This window comes from Somniosus microcephalus, unplaced genomic scaffold (genome assembly GCF_052327205.1).
Source record: "Somniosus microcephalus isolate GS21.2 unplaced genomic scaffold, FLI_Smic_1.0 scaffold105, whole genome shotgun sequence".
Classification (NCBI taxonomy): Eukaryota; Metazoa; Chordata; class Chondrichthyes; order Squaliformes; family Somniosidae; genus Somniosus; species Somniosus microcephalus.
This window is the reverse complement of record NW_028225292.1, coordinates 1-17,666: the sequence shown is the minus strand read 5'-3', so window position 1 is coordinate 17,666 and position 17,666 is coordinate 1. Positions and strand designations below refer to the sequence as shown.

Below are 17,666 nucleotides of genomic sequence, written 5' to 3'. Positions count from 1 at the left end.
CGTCCCGGGAGCCCTCAGGTAAGGGCACAGATTTTTCCAGATCGCAGGCCTCCGCCCGCGGGAGGCCTGCGATCGGAAAATACGGGCCAATATGAGCCAAAAAGCAGAGCTTTTCTTTCCTTTGTCCTGAAAAGGACAGCCTTGTATATTGTCTGGAGGGTTGTCACCAGGTGCCAACACGATAGGTTCCTGTAAAGCCTGAAAAAAGTCAATAAAAACTCAGACAGGCTGTATTAATTAACAGAATGTTTAATATGCAAGTGTCTGTCTAATCTGACCTACAGTGATAGAGCAGCTGGAGATTCGGTCCTAAACATTTGCAGGGAAAGCCAAAAACCTTTAACTAGTGAAAATTTTGTTGCGCAAAGGCACAGGTTGTGCAGATTTATGGAAAGCAGGAGTAGGAGACCATGGCCCAGAAATTCGGGTTGGGGGCTTCCCGCGGGTGCAAGCCCCCGACCTGCACTTACCTAGCGCGCCGGCCGTCGAGGCCTGGGCCTGCGTGCATTTCCAGTCTGTGGCCCGCTGCAGCTCCCGGCGCGCTGTGCTTGCGTGATCCAGCGGCGTAGTTAGTGCGATGAGCCGGCTGGGATCACGTGAGCACTGGGCAACCAATCGGAGGTTGCAAAAGTTCATTCATGAGTTTGATAGTAAGAACTGTCAAACTCATGGAAACTCCGGGCGCCCAATGCAGTACTTAAACTTCAAATAAAAGTTTTTAAAAATCCCACTAATTAAATGAACTATTAATAACTGTAAAAAACTAATTTAAACAATTAATCAAATTTTTGAAAAAAATATTTTTTTTAAAATTCGGGTCTAAAAATACTTACCTTACTGTAAAGTCTTTAAAAATAATAAACCTGTGGAAAAAAATTTCTAACTTGAATTAATAGACCACTTATCTTTTAAAACTAAGTACTTACGTCTGGTTTTTAAATGTGCAAAAAGTACAGGCCTTCACGCACGGGCAAACCTGTCAAAAAAATGGAAGTTCAACGCGCACGCGCTGCCTCATACGTCGCACGCGTTTCACCTCTTAACTCCTTCGTTCAGGGGACCGGAAGTGCCATTTTCCCGCGCATGCAAGAAACCGGCACTTCCATCGGGTCCACGCGTGGGTACTCCGTCCGTACTCACGCGTTGGGACCCAAATTTCTGGGCCAATGTGTGGCACTGTCTACCTGCAACATAATGAGGATGCTTTCATGTACATGTTCATCACATGGTTTCCCCAGAATCTATCAAGCTAGGCTATCCTTCTACAGCATGCAGAGAATGTGAAATGTAGAATAATGTCTGCTTATTTCAGAGTTCACAAAATTATCTTGCAGTTCATTGGGCCAGAAATTCGGGTCCCCACGGGTGAGTACACGCGTAGGGCCAACGAAAGTGCCAGTTTCGTGCATGCACGGCGCATGCGCTGGAAACCGGAACTTCCGTTCCCTTGAAGGAAGGGGTTCACAGGTCAAACGTGTGTGCCAGAGAGGCAGCGCATACGCCTGGAACATCCGATTAAAAAAAAAATTTAAACAGGTTTCTCCGTGCGGCCAAGTCCCTTGCAGCTGCGCGTGAAAAAAGCAGTCACAAGACCTGCTTTTATCAAGGTAAGAGGTTAATTAAGTAAAATTTAAAAAAAATTTCCACAGGTTTATCATTTTAAAATACTTTAAAGAAACATAAGTTTATTTTTAGCCCCGTTAAAAACTTTAATTAATTTTTTCAAAAATGTAAATTTGTTTAAAATAGTTAATCTATGCAATTTATAGTTATTTTAAAAATGTGATGTTTTTTAAAAAATGTATTTGAAGTTTTACTTAGATTTGACAGGTCTTCCTGTCAAATCTATGAATGGAGATTCCTTGCTCCAATTGGCTCCCCATGGCCCATGTGATCCCAGGGGACGCTGCGAACTAACTTCGCCGCTGGGATACGCAAGCACTGCACACCGGCAGCTGGAGGCGGCCCAGGATCGGAATCCCACGCGGCCCCACTGCACAACGGCAGGCGCGCTATGTAAGTGCAGGTCGGGGGCTTGCGCCCGCGGGAAGCCTCTGACCCGAATTTCTGGCCCATTATATATGGCAACCTCGAAAACTAGCAAAAGCTGACCAGCAATTTCAAAAACGTTGATATAGAATGCTAACACCTCATAAACCCATGATGTGTGGAAACAAGTAATTACACAAAGTGCAATGGGACATGAGCTTGTAACTTAAGTTGTAGGGATACCCAACATTCCTTTACTTGTATTAGAGAAAATAAGCCTTAATATATGGAGGGATAAAAGTGAAAAAGACACAGATCTTTATTTTTTTAAGCATGATCTGGGGTCCTGTTCCCCAGCACCTAGAAAGCTTTGATTTTTGACACTACTTGATTAATCATCCAGTATTTGAGTCCAGAGCATAGAGATTTCATTTTTTTAATCTAAAAGGGACATTTGCTCAATTGTACTGATACTAAAATCTACTTCTATTTGCCATTTGGGAATTAAAAAATATTTTCAAACTTTTCTCAGTAACAGCAGACAATCTACTACTCAAAGAAAAGGTTCTAAATTAATCATTTTTTAAAATTGCCCAGTATCACATAGGGGATTGGAACCTGGTTCTGTTTTGTTGATGAGGATTATTCCAGTCAGGGCCACAGGCAACAAATTTAGAATTGAACATACCTCTTTCATACTTGTCCCCACCCCCTGCCAAATTAATAGTGTATTTTTATGTAGGATTCAAGTGCATGCTCCTTTGGAAAGTTTAAAAAAAATGTTTATCTATTAATGAAGCCCAGGATCCCGTAAGCTTTTTTAACTGCTTTCTCAACCTGCCCTGCTACAGGTAGACTACCCTTTATCCGGACTTCCGAAAACCGAAACCCTCTAAAAACCGAAGTTTTTTTCGTTCAGCATAAGTCGTGCGTACGACTTACACTGAACGAAAAAACCTTCGGTTTTTAGAGGGTTCCGGTTTCGGAAGTTCGGGTAAAGGGTAAGTCGTGCGCACGACCCCCCGCCGGCCCCGACTCCGCCAGCCCCGACAACCGCCAACCCCCCCGCGGACCCCGCCGGCCCCGACAACTGCTGACCCCGCCAGCCCCGACAACCGCCAACCCCCCCGCGGACCCCGCCGGCCCCGACAACCGCCGACCCCGCCAACCGCCAACCCCCCCGGCCCCGACAACCGCCGACTCCGCCAGCCGCCAACCCCCCCGCGGACCCCGCCGGCCCCAACAACCCCGCCAGCCCCGACAACCGCCGACCCCCCCGCGTACCCCGCCGACCCCGACTGACTTACGCTGAGCGTCAGCGTAAGTCGTGCGCACGACCCCCCGCCGACCCCCGCCGACCCACCTTCCGAAATCCGAAATTCTCCTTTATCCGAAACTCGGCTGGTCCCGAGGTTTTCGGATAAAGGATAGTCTACCTGTACCTTCAACAATTTATGCATATACCCCATGGTCTCTGTTCATGCACCCCCTTTACTTTATATGTCCTCTCCTCATTCTTTCTACCAAAATGTATCACTTCGCAGTTATGTGTGTTAAATTTCATCTGCCACGTGTCCGCCCATTCCATCAGCCTGTCTGTCCTCTTGAAGTCTATCACTCTCCTCCTCATTGTTCACTATACTTCCAAGTTTTGTGTCATCTGCAAATTTTGAAATTGTGCCCTGTACACCCACATCCAAGTCATTAATATATATCAAGAAAAGCAGTGGTCCTAGAACCGACCCCTGGGGAACACCACTGTATACCTTCCTCCAGTCCGAAAAACAACCGTTCACCACTACTCTCTCTTTCCTGTCACTTAGCCAATTTCGTATCCATTATGCCACTGTCCCTTTTATTCCATGGGCTTCAACTTTGCTGGCAAGCCTATTATGTGGCACTTTGTCGAACGCCTTTTGGAAATCCATGTACACCACGTCAACCCCATTACCCCCATCAACCCTCTGTTACCTCATCAAAAAACTCGATCAAGTTGGTTAAACACGATTTGCCTTTAACAAATCCGTGCTGGCTTTCCTTAACTAATCCGCACTTGTCCAAGTGACTGTTAATTTTGTCCCGGATTATTGTTTCTAAAAGCTTCCCCACTACCAAGGTTGAACTGACTGACCTACAGTTGCTGGGTTTATCTTTACACCCTTTTTTGAACAAGGGTGTAAATATTTGCAATTCTCCAGTCCTACCCCCATTTCTAAGGAGGATTGGAAGATTATGGCCGGCCAGTACCTCAGTGATTTCTTCCTTCACTTCCCTCAGCATCCTCGGATGCTTTATACCGGTCCTGGTGGCTTATCTACTTTAAGTACAGCCAGCCTTTCTAGTACCTTGTCTTTTTCAATTCTTATTCCATCCAGTATCTCCTCTACCTCTTCCTTCACTATGTCTATGGCAGCATCTTCTTCCTTGGTCAAGACAGATGCAAAGTAGTCATTTAGTACTCAGCCATACCCTCTGCCTCCATGCGTAGGTCTCCTTTTTGGTCCCTAATCGGCCCCACCCCTCCTCTTACTACCCGTTTACTATTTATATGCCTATAGAAGACTTTTGGATTACCTTTTATGTTAGCTGCCGTTCTATTCTCATACCCTCTCTTTTACCCTCTTATTTGCTTTTCGACTTCTCCTCTGAACTTTCTATATTTAGTCTGATTCTCAGATGTATTCTCGACCTGACATTTGCCATACGCCCCCTTTTTCTGCTTCATCCACATATCCGCAGCATAACAAAGACCGCCTACTTCCACCTCCGTAACATCGCCCGTCTCCGCCCTTGCCTCAGCTCATCCGCTGCTGAAACCCTCATCCATTAACTCTAAACTTGACTATTCCAACGCACTCCTGGTTGGCCTCCCACATTCCACCCTACATAAACTGGAGGTCATCCAAAACTCGGCTGCCCGTGTCCTAACTTGCACCAAGTCCCTTTCGCCCATCACCCCTGTGCTCGCTGACCTACATTGGCTCCCGGTTAAGCAACGCCTCGATTTCAAAATTCTCACCCTGGTTTTCAAATCCATCCATGGCCTCGCCTCTTCCTATCTCTGTAATCACCTTCAGCCCCACACCACCCCCCCCACCCCGAGATATCTGCACTCCTCTAATACTGCCCTCTTGAGCATCCCTGATTATAATCGCTCAACCTTTGGTGGCCGTGCTTCATGCGTTCACATACATACACTGTAAACCTATCTTAGACCATCCTGTGTTCCCTCTTAGCCTCTATCTGGTACTACCTCAACAAGTTTGCAAGCTTAGGCGGGGTGAACTGCAAGTACAAGAACAAGTTCCATCACTCCATGGCACTGCCAGTTGAGCGCCATGTGCTGCCAATTAGTGCATTTGTGTCCATACCTAATTCTATGACTATGTGACACACTTACAGGGAAGAAAAAAAATAAAACAATATACTTCATTGCTCACCTGCGCAACCTCCACAACTTGGTCAAATTAAGTCATATTGAACTGACATCTGAACTTAACCTGCACCTTCATCAAAATCAACCTGACTGCTGAATTTGATCCATTTCCACTGATATTTGTTAACTTGAGCTGTCAGATAGGATTGCTGCTCAAATTCAGATAAGAGATCAGTATAATATGAAGTTTGGTGTTAGTCTTCTGAAGGTAGCTGCTAAGGTTTCAAAACAAGGGCTCAATTGAATTATGGTAATGATTTCAGCCATCATTCTGTCATAGGCGTGCAGTTTCACAGGTGAACCAAACATTTAAAAAAAAATCATACTAAAAGCAAAAGTTGACTTTAAAAGTGGTTAAGAACTTTTCAGTCAACTCTGTGGTTGATAATAAATTTTCTGGAGCTTATATTTATATTAAATCAAAGTCCTATGAATTTGTGTGTCTCTCTCTCTCCCCCCACCCCCCTCCCCACCACCACATTCCACTGCAATATGCTAGAGTTATAAGACTAAAATAGGCAAAATTGAAGTCTGCAGCTTGTAAAAAGTTAACTAATTCGTTGTCTAATATTCATCAGCTGACCTTATGTGGAAATATGATAGATGTACCCAACATCCAGCTACATAATTTAAAGCAAATATTTAAAGAAATAATTCATAATTCGCAACGAATATACATTCCCTTAAGGAATAGAAACACCACGGGAAAATTGGTCCAACCTTATCTAACACGATAAATTAAAGATAGTATTAGATTAAAGGAAGAGGCTTATAATGTTGCTAAAAAGAGTAATAAGCCTGAGGATTGGGAGGATTTTAGAATTCAGCAAAGGAGGGCCAAGAACTTGATAAAGAAAGGGAAAATAGAATATGAGAGTAAACTAGCGAGAGACATAAAAACAGACTGTAAAAGCTTCTATAGGTATGTAAAAAGGAAAAGACTAATGAAAGTAAATGTTGGTGCCTTACAGGCTGAGACAGGAGAAATTATACTGGGGAATAAGGAAATGGCAGAGAAATTAAACAAATACTCTGTCTGTCTTCAGGAAGAAGACACAAAAAACTTCCTGGAAATAGTGGAGAACCAAGGGTCTAACGAGAATGAGGAACTGAAAGAAATTAGTATTAGTAAAAAAGAAGTTTTAATTATTCACATATATTTAAGAAAAATTCTTTTTGAAGCATAATTGCAATCAAGTACACATTTCCACTGGTTTGACAATGCACTGCCATAAAACTAGCAATGCTGCAAGGCACCAACTCCGATTAAGCTTACTTTAAAACGGAAATAGAAGGAAACACCCATCTTCCAACAGACATGGTAAAGTTAAGAAGCTGTTTGAATATAGTACACTAAACATACAACTAAATCCATTTCAAGTAATTACAGGTGATGCTGAAATGGATTCAAAAGTCCAGTGCAAGATGCATGACACCATAAGGCTTATAAAATCACATGGCAAAGTTTCCAAAAAGAAATAATATTTGCAAAATAGCCTAATAAACTTCACACCGCCAGGTCCCTTTTTAAAAATCATACTGCTGTAATTTAATTAAACTCCAACATCTTTTTGTTCTGTCAACTTGAATCATAGAATAGTACAACACAGGAGGCCGCCATTCGGCCCATCGAGTCTGTGGTGGCTCTTTCGAAAAGTAATCCAATTAGTCCCATCCGTTCTTTCCCCATATCCCTGCAATTCTTTTCTCCTTCAACTATTTAACCAATTCTCTTTTGAAGGCTACTATTGAATCTGCATCCACCAGCCTATCAGGCAGTGCAAACCAAATCCTAGCCACTCGTTGCATAAAAAACTTTTTCCTCATGTTGCCTCTGGTTCTCTGGCCAATCACCTTAAATCTGTGTGCTCTGTTTACTGGCCCTTCACCCACTGGAAGCAGTTTCTCTTTATTTACTCTATCTTCATGATTTTAAACACCTCTATCAAATTTCCTCTTAGTCTTCCCTGCTCTAAGGAGAACAACCCCAGCTTCTCCACGTAACTGTAATCCATCATCCATGGAACAATTCTAGTAAATCTCTTCTGTACCCTCTCCAAAGCCTTCACGTCCTTCCTAAAGTGTGGTGCCAAGAATTGAACACAATACTCCAGCTGGGGCCAAACTAGAGTTTTATATAGGTTGAGCATAACTTACTGGCATTTGTACTCTATGCCTCTATTTATAAAGCCCAGAATCCCATATGCTTTATGAACTGCTTTATTAACCTGTCCTGCCACCATCAAAGATTTGTGCAGAAGCACCCCAGGTCTCTCTGTTCTTGCACCCCCACCCTTTAAAATTGTACCATTTAGCATGTATTGTCTCCCCTCATTCTTCCTATCAAAATGTATGACCTCACACTTTTTTAGCATTGAATTTCATCTGCCATGCGAAGGGAGGGCTAAAGCACTAGAGGACAGAGTTGGAAGAAGTTATGGCCGGGGGGGGGGGGGGGGGGAGGAGAGCAGGCGTTTTATAGGGCTGGAAGAGGTTACAGAGACCGGGAGGGCCTAGGTCATGAAGGGATTTAAAGGCGAGAATGAGAATTTTATATTGGAGGTGCTGAGGGACCAAGAGCCAATGCAGTTTAGCAGAGCAGGGGGGACATTCTCAGAAAACATTGCTTAAGATCCCCCAAAAAGGATTGTCCAAAGTGAGATTTTTCTACTTCCTTCTGTGTTCAAAAACTCTCTCCCAACTGCACTTACGAAATCCCAACTGTCCAGCCTTTGGCCCTTCATTCACCACAACATTTCTGCAGCTACCAATCTACTCAACCACACCCTGACCACCACCTTTGACGCCCTAGTCCCTATTAAAACAATTACTCTCTCTCATCCTGGCCGTTCACCTTGGTACAGCCCTCATCTTCGCTCCCTAGTGTCAGCTGTGGCTCAGTTGGTAGCACCCTCGCCTGAGTCAGAAGGTTGTGGGTTCAAGTCCCACTCCAGAGACTTGAGCACCAAAAAAATCTAGGCTGACACTCCGATGCAGTAGTGAGGGAGGGCTGCACTGTCGGAGGTGCCGTCTTTTGGATGAGACATTAAACCGAGGTCCCATCTGCTCTCTCAGGTGGATGTAAAAGATCCCACGGCACTATTTTGAAGAAGAGCAGGAGAGTTATCCCCAGTGTCCTGGCCAATATTTATCCCTCAATCAACATAACAAAAACAGATTATCTGGTCATTATCACATTGCTGTTTGTGGGAACTAGCTCTGTGCAAATTGGCTGCTGCGGTTCCTACATTACAATAGTGACTACACTTCAAAAAGTGTTTCATTGGCTGTAGAAAGGTGCTATAAATTTGCAAGTCTTTCTTTTTTTTTCGGACTTGAATGGATATGGCGGACAACTGGTTTAACCATTCACTGCCAGATCTGGCTAGACCACATAAAGCATTATCGGGTCCTGCTCTCATCTGCCAAAACTGCTCACTATTCCAGAATCATTCTAGAATGTAAAGATAAACCCCAGCTTCTTTTCTCTATTGCTAGCCATCTTCTTAAACCCCTCTTCCCTGTCTCCTCCACCCTCACCTCCGACAATAAGTGAGGAGCTCATGGACTTGTCACGAAAATTGAGAGCATCCATTCAGCTGCCTCTGCCACTTCCCTTCCTTGCCCTAGCCCACCGGGCCAAACTTCCTCTAAGGTTCCCCCCTGCCCTAGCCCTGAGCTGGCATTTTGTTTCCCAGATTCTCTGATCTTCCCTCATTCCGTCTCCGCGCTCATCTTGGTCATGAGACCCACTTCCTGCTTCCTCGACCCTATTCCCACCAAACTGCTGACCACCCAACTTCCTTTTCTGGCTCCTGTGTTAGTTGACATTGTTAACGGTTCTCTCTCCTCAGGTACTGTCCCCCTCTACCTCAAATCTGCCATCATCACCCCTCTCAAAAAACCAACCCTTGACTCCTCCAGTCCTTGCAAACTACCGCCCCATCTCCAACCTCCCTTTCCTCTCCTTGAACATGTTGTCACCTCACAAATCCGTACCCATCTTTCCCGCAATTCCATGTTTGAATCCTTCCAGTCAGGTTTCTGCCCTTTCCACAGTACCGAAATGGCTCTCAAAGTCACAAATGACATCCTTTGTGACCGTGACTAAGGTAAACTATCCCTCCTCATCCTTCTCGACTTGTCTGCAGCCTTTGTCATGGTTGAGCACTCCATCCTCCTCCAACGCCTCTCCACCATCGTCCAGCTGGGTGGGACTGCACGCGCCTGGTTCCATCCTTATCTAGCTAATCGTAGCCAGAGAATCACCTGCAATGACTTCTCTTCTCCCTTCCGCATCATTACCTCTGGTGTCCTCCAAGGATTTATCCATGGCCCGTCCTATTTCTCATCTACATGTTGTCCCTTGGCGACATCATCGAAAACACAGCGTCAGTTTCCACATATACACTGACGACACCCAGCTCTACCTCACCACCATTTCTCTCAACCCCTCCACGGTCTCTAAATTGTCAGACTGCTTGTCTGACATCCTGTTCTGGAGGAGCAGAAATTTTCTCCAATTATATATTGGGAAGACCTAAGCCATTGTTTTCGGTCCCCACCACAAACTCCGTGCCCTAGCCACTGACTCCATCCGTCTTCCTAACATCAGCCTGAGGCCGAAACACACTGTTCGCAACTCTGGAGTCATATTTGACCCTGAAATGAGCTTCCGACCACATATCCGCAGCATAACTAAGATCACCTATTTCCACCTCCGTAACATCACCTGTCTCTGCCCCTGCCTCAGCTCATCCGCTTCTGAAACCCTCATCCATGCCTTTGTTACTGCTAGACTTGACTATTCCAATGCACTCCTGGCTGGTCTCCCACGATCTACCCTACGTAAACTTGAGGTCGTCCAAAATTCGGTTGCCCGTGTCCTAACTCGCACCAAGTCCCGTTCACCCATCACCCCTGTGCTCGCTGACCTAATTGGCTCCCGGTTAAGCAACGCCTCAATTTCAAAATTCTCATCCTCGTTTTAAAGTCGCTCCATGGCCTCGCCCTTCCCTATCTCTAATCTCCTCCAGCCCCACAACCCACCCCTCTGCCCCACCAAGATATATGCGCTCCTCTAATTCTGCCCTCTTGAGCATCCCTGATTATAATCGCTGAACCATCGGTGGCCGTACCTTCAGCTGCCTGGGAACCAAGCTCTGGAATTCCTTCCCCAAACCTTTCCACCTCTCTATCTCTCTTTCCTCCTTTAAGACGCTCCTTAAAATCTACCTCTTTGACCAAGCTTTAGATCATCGGCCCTTATGTGGCTCGGTGTCAAATTGTTGTCTTAGAATACTCCTGTGAAGCGCCTTGGGACGTTTTACTATGTTAAAGGTGCTATATAAATACAAATTGTTGTTATTGATTAAAAAATGATTGGATACATGACTGCTTAGATAATAAAAGTAGCTGCAGTCAGTTAAACATCTCAGGGATCAGTCGCAGTCGTTGGCCCCTCATATTCAAAATAGCACATACACTGATATTAACAAACATTTAAAAAACAATATTTGACATGATCCAATTTGAATCCACTGTAGCTCTATGATCTTGATGCTTGCACATAACAATCGATCACCCATTTACATTGTGCGCAAATAGCATTACTATCAATATTTAATGCTGATGTCATCACAGTTTCTGGCTTTGAAGAGAGCTGAACTTACCAGTTGGAAGGAGTTAAATTAACAATTATGGTTATTGCTAAAACTCACTTCAGTTTATGACTCTCTCTCTTGACAATGTTGCTCCCCAAAATAGTGTTAGCCTCAGAAACTTATCTGATCTGGTCATTTAATCAGTAACATAACCATCCAGTAGGTACAAAGACTTTTGTTGAGGTTCTAGGCACTGAGACAACCAAGAGTATTTATTTCCCTCCGGGTTTCTCTCCTCTCCTGATGGTGTTGATTCTTGTTGCAAACGAGTCCCACAGGCATTGGCAGCCTTCAAAAGCTGTTCAGATTACCATTCTTTATGTCTGAGCCTAGATTATGAATGTCGGCAAACTTTTCAACTGTGTATGTCATCCTGTTTTCGCCTAATGTCAGCAGGCACACTTTCCATGAGCGATCACTAACCGGTAGTGCAGCCAGGAATCCTGGCTGATTTTTCTGCTTTGCAGCCCAATTGTGACTCCCAACCCACCTGCTACTGCTGCCCCCACCCCACCGCCAAGATCAGTTAACTCAGCACAAACAACATTTCTTTTAAAACATTTTACATATACGGCGTTTATAAATCAGAAATACAGTAGATCAGATAATCAACACTAATAGGCAGTTTACCTTCTTGATGAACACTAGATTTTGTTGTTATTGCTCACTCTGCTTTTCTGTACATTGCTATTTAACAAGATTAGGTGAAGAGCTTGGGAAAAAATATAAAATGTATTTTAAAAAATCAAATATGATTTGCAAATATACGGACCTATTAACATTGCATGAACAAGCACAAATAAGGACCCATTGTCTATACTTCTATAATTACCGATGTCAAACTTGCTTTATCATGCCTGTTCTTTATTTCTCTATTTCCACTATTGATTTACTGTGCTACAATAATTTCAATTTGAACAAAATGGCCATGCCCATGGAGGTCTTTAGAGAAGTACAATAATTATATTAAATGCTATAAAAATCCCAGTGCTGCCCAGACTCATAACAAAAGGCAATACATTACATTTCTTTGTGGTAGCCAAGATTTGAGTAATGTTTTTAAATAATTAAACAAATAGCAATTCATTATGCCATTTATAAAAATATGCCAGTCTGATAACTGAAATTAAGCATTATTCACTTTACTCTGCACATTTGGCAAAAGCAGCCAAAACTGACTAAAGAACTGAACCAAAGCTTTACCCTTTAAATTATAATGCAATGATGATGTGACTAAATGGAGCTGCCAGAACCTCATTAAATGGCAAGATCTCCAAGAGATGTTGCATGAAACCAAAGAAAGTAGATAAAACTAACAAATATTATCTAAATTTTAGTAATAAACAGTTTGATAATACTTAGAGTTGACCATTTAGAATGAAGTTTGCCAATATAGATAGAAGAGAAAAATGCAAATCTAAAAAACACCTACATTGATGTGAAACAGACAACTTATATTAAAAAAAAATGAAGGAGCCTACTGCTGCCGCATATTTTCCAGTTATCACTGTAGGATATATGTAAGAAATCACACAACACCAGGTTATAGTCCAACAGCTTTATTTGAAATCACAAGCTTTCGGAGCGCTGCTCCTTCTTCAGGTGAAGTGGAGAAATGCATAAAGACACAGCTTATATAGTCAGAGAATCATGTCAGATGTTTACAGGTAACCTTTCCAACTGCCATTTATCACACCTCGGCAGAGAGATAATCACAGCAGTCAAAGGTGTGAATGGTGTCCAAACAGGTCAGTCAGGGAAACATTACATCAAAGAACAATGAGGTGGGGTCACAAGGGGTCAAATATTGCAGATGCTGGGGTCTGTATGAAAAACAAAAAAAGACAAAAAACATTTTTTTTGGCTGGAAATCACAGCAGGTCCGGCCGCATCTGTGTAGAGAGAACAAGCCAATGTCGACTCGAGTCTGGATGACCCTGCATCAGGTGGGGTTACATGTAGCGTGACATGAACCCAAGATCTCGGTTAAGGCCGTCCTCATGGGTGTGGAACTTGGCTATCAGTTTCTGCTCGACGAGGAGGAACACACAGGATCTGCTCAGACGAGGAGGAACGCGATGGACACCTACAGACACTGAAAGACGCCCTTGTAAGAACGGGATATGACGCTCGACTCGTCGATCGACAGTTCCGACGGGCCACAGCGAAAAATCGCATAGACCTCCTCAGAAGACAAACACGGGACACAACCAACAGAGTACCCTTCGTCGTCCAGTACTTCCCCGGAGCGGAGAAACTACGCCATGTTCTTCGCAGCCTTCAACATGTCATCGATGACGACGAACACCTCGCTAAGGCCATCCCCACGCCTCCACTACTCGCTTTCAAACAGCCGCCTAACCTCAAACAGACCATCGTTCGCAGCAAATTACCCAGCTTCCAGGAGAACAGCGACCACGACACCACACAACCCTGCCACAGCAACCTCTGCAAGACATGCCAGATCATCAACACAGATACCATCATCACACGTGAGGACACCACCCACCAGGTACATGGTACATACTCATGTGACTCGGCCAACGTTGTCTACCTCATACGTTGCAGGAAAGGATGCCCCGGAGCATGGTACATCGGCGAGACCATGCAGACACTGCGACAACGGATGAACGGACACCGCGCAACAATCACCAGGCAGGAGGGTTCCCTCCCAGTCGGGGAACACTTCAGCAGTCAAGGACATTCAGCCTCCGATCTTCGGGTAAGCATTCTCCAAGGTGGCCTTCGAGACACACGACAACGCAAAATCGTCGAGCAGAAACTGATAGCCAAGTTCCGCACCCATGAGGACGGCCTTAACCGAGATCTTGGGTTCATGTCACGCTACATGTAACCCCACCTGATGCAGGGTCATCCAGACTCGAGTCGACATTGGCTTGTTCTCTCTACACAGATGCGGCCGGACCTGCTGTGATTTCCAGCCAAAAAAAATGTTTTTTGTCTGTTTTTTTGTTTTTCATACAGACTCCAGCATCTGCAATATTTGACCCCTTGTGACCCCACCTCATTGTTCTTTGATGTAATGTTTCCCTGACTGACCTGTTTGGACACCATTCACACCACTGCTGTGATTATCTCTCTGCCGAGGTGTGATAAATGACAGTCGGAAAGGTTACCTGTAAACATCTGACATGATTCTCTGACTATATAAGCTGTGTCTTTATGCATTTCTCCACTTCACCTGAAGAAGGAGCAGCGCTCCGAAAGCTTGTGATTTCAAATAAAGCTGTTGGACTATAACCTGGTGTTGTGTGATTTCTTACATTTGTCCACCCCAGTCCAACTCCGGCATCTCCACACCACTATAGGATATAGTTGTAAAGAGCTCAAGTAGTACATGAATCAAAACAGTTCAATTGACATGAAACCGTACAAAGTGTTAGATCATGTATGAGTTTAAAGTATTTTTTTGTGTCAAGACGTTGTAAACCATCTAAAAACATGTGAAGCAGCACAAGAAAAACTTGCATTTATATAGCGCCTTTCACATCCTCAAGATGTCCCAAAGCACTTCACAGCCAATTAAGTAAAGTCTAATCACTGTTATAATGTAGGCAACATGGCATTAAGTAAACACGGCAGCCAACTTGCACACAGCAAGGTCCTACAAACAATAGATATATTCTGGATAATAACTTTGGATGAATGTAATAAACCAGAAAAGAAAGGGTTAATTTGATGGAGCTTGCTCGTGTAATACTGCCAATGCTTTGTTTTCTATATAAGGTCACTGAGCATATTGTAACTGTGTGAAAGTTTAACTTTTCGTTGCAGTAACATGGTAATATAGTTTTAAACTACACTATTTTCAAGTAACCAACAGGTTAGTTGTACAAACAGAACAAGTGAAAGACTGAAATTAGTAGACTTGGGCTTAGAAGAATAGATTTGTTATTGCAATAAGTTGGCAAGCAAGATAAAGGTGATATGGTCCAAAATCAAAATTGTTTTTCACATAGTTATTCATCATTAGGATTTACTGATCATAGCAACGGATGTGGTTTTTAACATTCATCCTCTTAAGTAAACAGAAATGTCATCAAATGACCAACACCTAAGGAATTGATTTACAACCAATTTGCTCAAAAGTGATATTTCGTTTTTGTACTTTCCTGGTATAGTCTTCCTAAGCTTTCCACGAATTGCAACTGGGAAGCAGAGTTGATAACCAAAGTCCAGGCATCTAACAATGCCAATCTGAGCCAGCTACTAAGATGCAAGCTAACAAGAGCTCAGGGACGACACTCCTCCTGATTTACTTTCCCCACAGCAGAACGTCAGAGATTGGGAACTCGGTGATATGGGAACTGAACCAACACTGACCACGCTGTGGCACTACACAATGGTGCCCTGACCACTGTACTGATCCTAAGTTTGATACACTTAGATATTTTTTTGTTAAATTACGCAGACAAGTTTTTGTTTCATAAAAAAATAATTTTGTTTTTAATTTATTAACATTCTCTTAAAATTTGATATCCCCTTTACATTTTCCTTATTTCATAATCCTATTAAAAGTAAACTAGCAGCAATGTTTAGCATGGATGCAGTCACTTGGTTCCATGATCAGAGACATTCTGGGTGTCCATACTATGAGATTCATAATTGTTCATATTCCAAAGATGTATTTTAAAGAAACTAGAGTCAGGCATTGAGTAGTGCAAAAATGACAACCTTTGCACATTTAGTTTGGACTGTTTTTTTTTTAAACTTGGAGATTTTACCAGCTCAAATATAGAGTACAGTTTAATGAAATAAGCCAGTCTAGAAAAAGGAAGCTAATAGGTTCAGATGCCTTCAGGTTTCAGGAACTATCTAATTGGGCAGTGATGTTTTGCCTATGCTATTGGCTGCTGCAAAAAATGACATTACACCCAAGTTAAATCTGCAAAACATTACATTCAAGTTACACAGTCCAATTTTGTTCACAACTTTTATTTCCAATGGTGCCTCATTGTAAGTGGAAACATCAACCTTTCTCTATGTTACATTACCTAACCATGTATATGGTTTCATATTAAAGAATGACCAGGATTTGCAGTTGTTAAAGGTTCAAGTATCTGAAATGTATTAACTTGAAAAATTTTGCAAATTAGAATTCAAAAGAATTATAGTACGATAGTGTAGTGGTTATGTTCTAGATTAGTAAGCCAGAGGCCTGGACTAATAATTCAGAGAACGCAAGCTCAAATCCCACCATGACAGTTTGTGAATTTGAATTCAGTTTAAAAATAATCTGGAAAAAAAAGCTGGCATCAGTAAAAGTAACCATGAAGCTATCAGATTGTCATTAAAAACTGGTTTATGAACATCTTTTAGAGAAGGAAACCTGCCATCCTTACCTGGTCTTGTCTATATGCAACTCCAGTTCCACGCCAACATGGTTGACTCTTAACTGCCTTCTGAAGTGGCCTAGCAAGCCACTTGGTTGCATCAAACTGTTACCAGCGGTTCAAGGCGGCGGCCCATCCCCACCTTCTCAGAGCAACCAATGATGGGCAATAAGTGCCGGTTATGCCAGTGACAACAAAATCCAGAGAATTAATCATTTAAAAAACCAATTGGTATTGATGGAAATTTAACACCAATTACTCAAACAAGGACCTGCTCTATTTCTGATGCTGTTACTTCTAACCAACCCATTCGCACCGGACATTTCCAGAGAATGTCTTAAAACTATTTACTTATGTTTCAATCATCATTTAATTGCTTCTCATCTGTACTGGTCCACAGTTACCACTTTCAAACAACTCCAAAATCTATGGATTATTTGTGGCTATTTGTGCCTTTCTATCTGTCAAAATAGACAAACTATATCCCACTAGTAAGAAAGTCTTGTGTTTGACCAAAGTCATCTATGAATAGAAATTCTTACTCATGAATGGAATCCATTTGTTTTGTTTCTAACTGTATATCCTGATTATACCACAAAGATGCTGAAATTATTGTACAGTGGTTTTCTTGTCATGAGAAAGCTGCTGACTGTAACAATAAATTTTATGTTAGTTCATATTTTGTGACTATTCTGAAAAGAAAAAGATGCTTTCAAGTTAATAGCTTTTTCTGTGTGCAAACAACTTTGCTTTGCCTAGGATAAAGGTTGCTCATAATGTCTTCAAGAAACTCAACTGGATAGTTTCCTATTTACACTATCATGCTGTTAATTGATAGCTTTGCCCAAGCTGAATTTCACAGTTTTTGTAATCCATGATGTTATTTTCTGCAACCCATCCAACTGTCAGGCCTTTCATTACCAACACCTAAACGTCTCCAATACCAGAGAAACACTACAACTGAACAGTGCAACTAGAAACGAATTTTAGGTTTTAAATCTAATTCAGCCAGGAAATACAGATTCAATTAACCACATTTACAGAACACCTTGTAGTATCTTTGCCTGCAGTAGCTATGTAAAAATCTACTGATCTTCCTGGATGTTTCAATTTTAAATTGTAAACTCTCAATCATCAAAATGAAACCCATAAGGTATGACAAAAATAAAAATAAAGCATTTTTATCTATGAAGTATTATTTTATTCCTTTTTCTTGGGGCACAG

At 42.6% G+C, this 17,666-nt stretch overlaps 1 long non-coding RNA gene across 1 annotated transcript in view; it reads right to left on the bottom strand.

The window, feature by feature from the left end:
• Positions 1-12,582, bottom strand: part of LOC147083067 (uncharacterized) — a 56,383-nt gene extending 43,801 nt beyond the window's left edge. Inside the window, exon 1 of the long non-coding RNA XR_015075990.1 lies at positions 11,719-12,582. This is a non-coding gene — a long non-coding RNA (uncharacterized LOC147083067). The remainder of the gene's footprint in view (positions 1-11,718) is intronic.
• Positions 12,583-17,666: the final 5,084 nt, after the last annotated feature.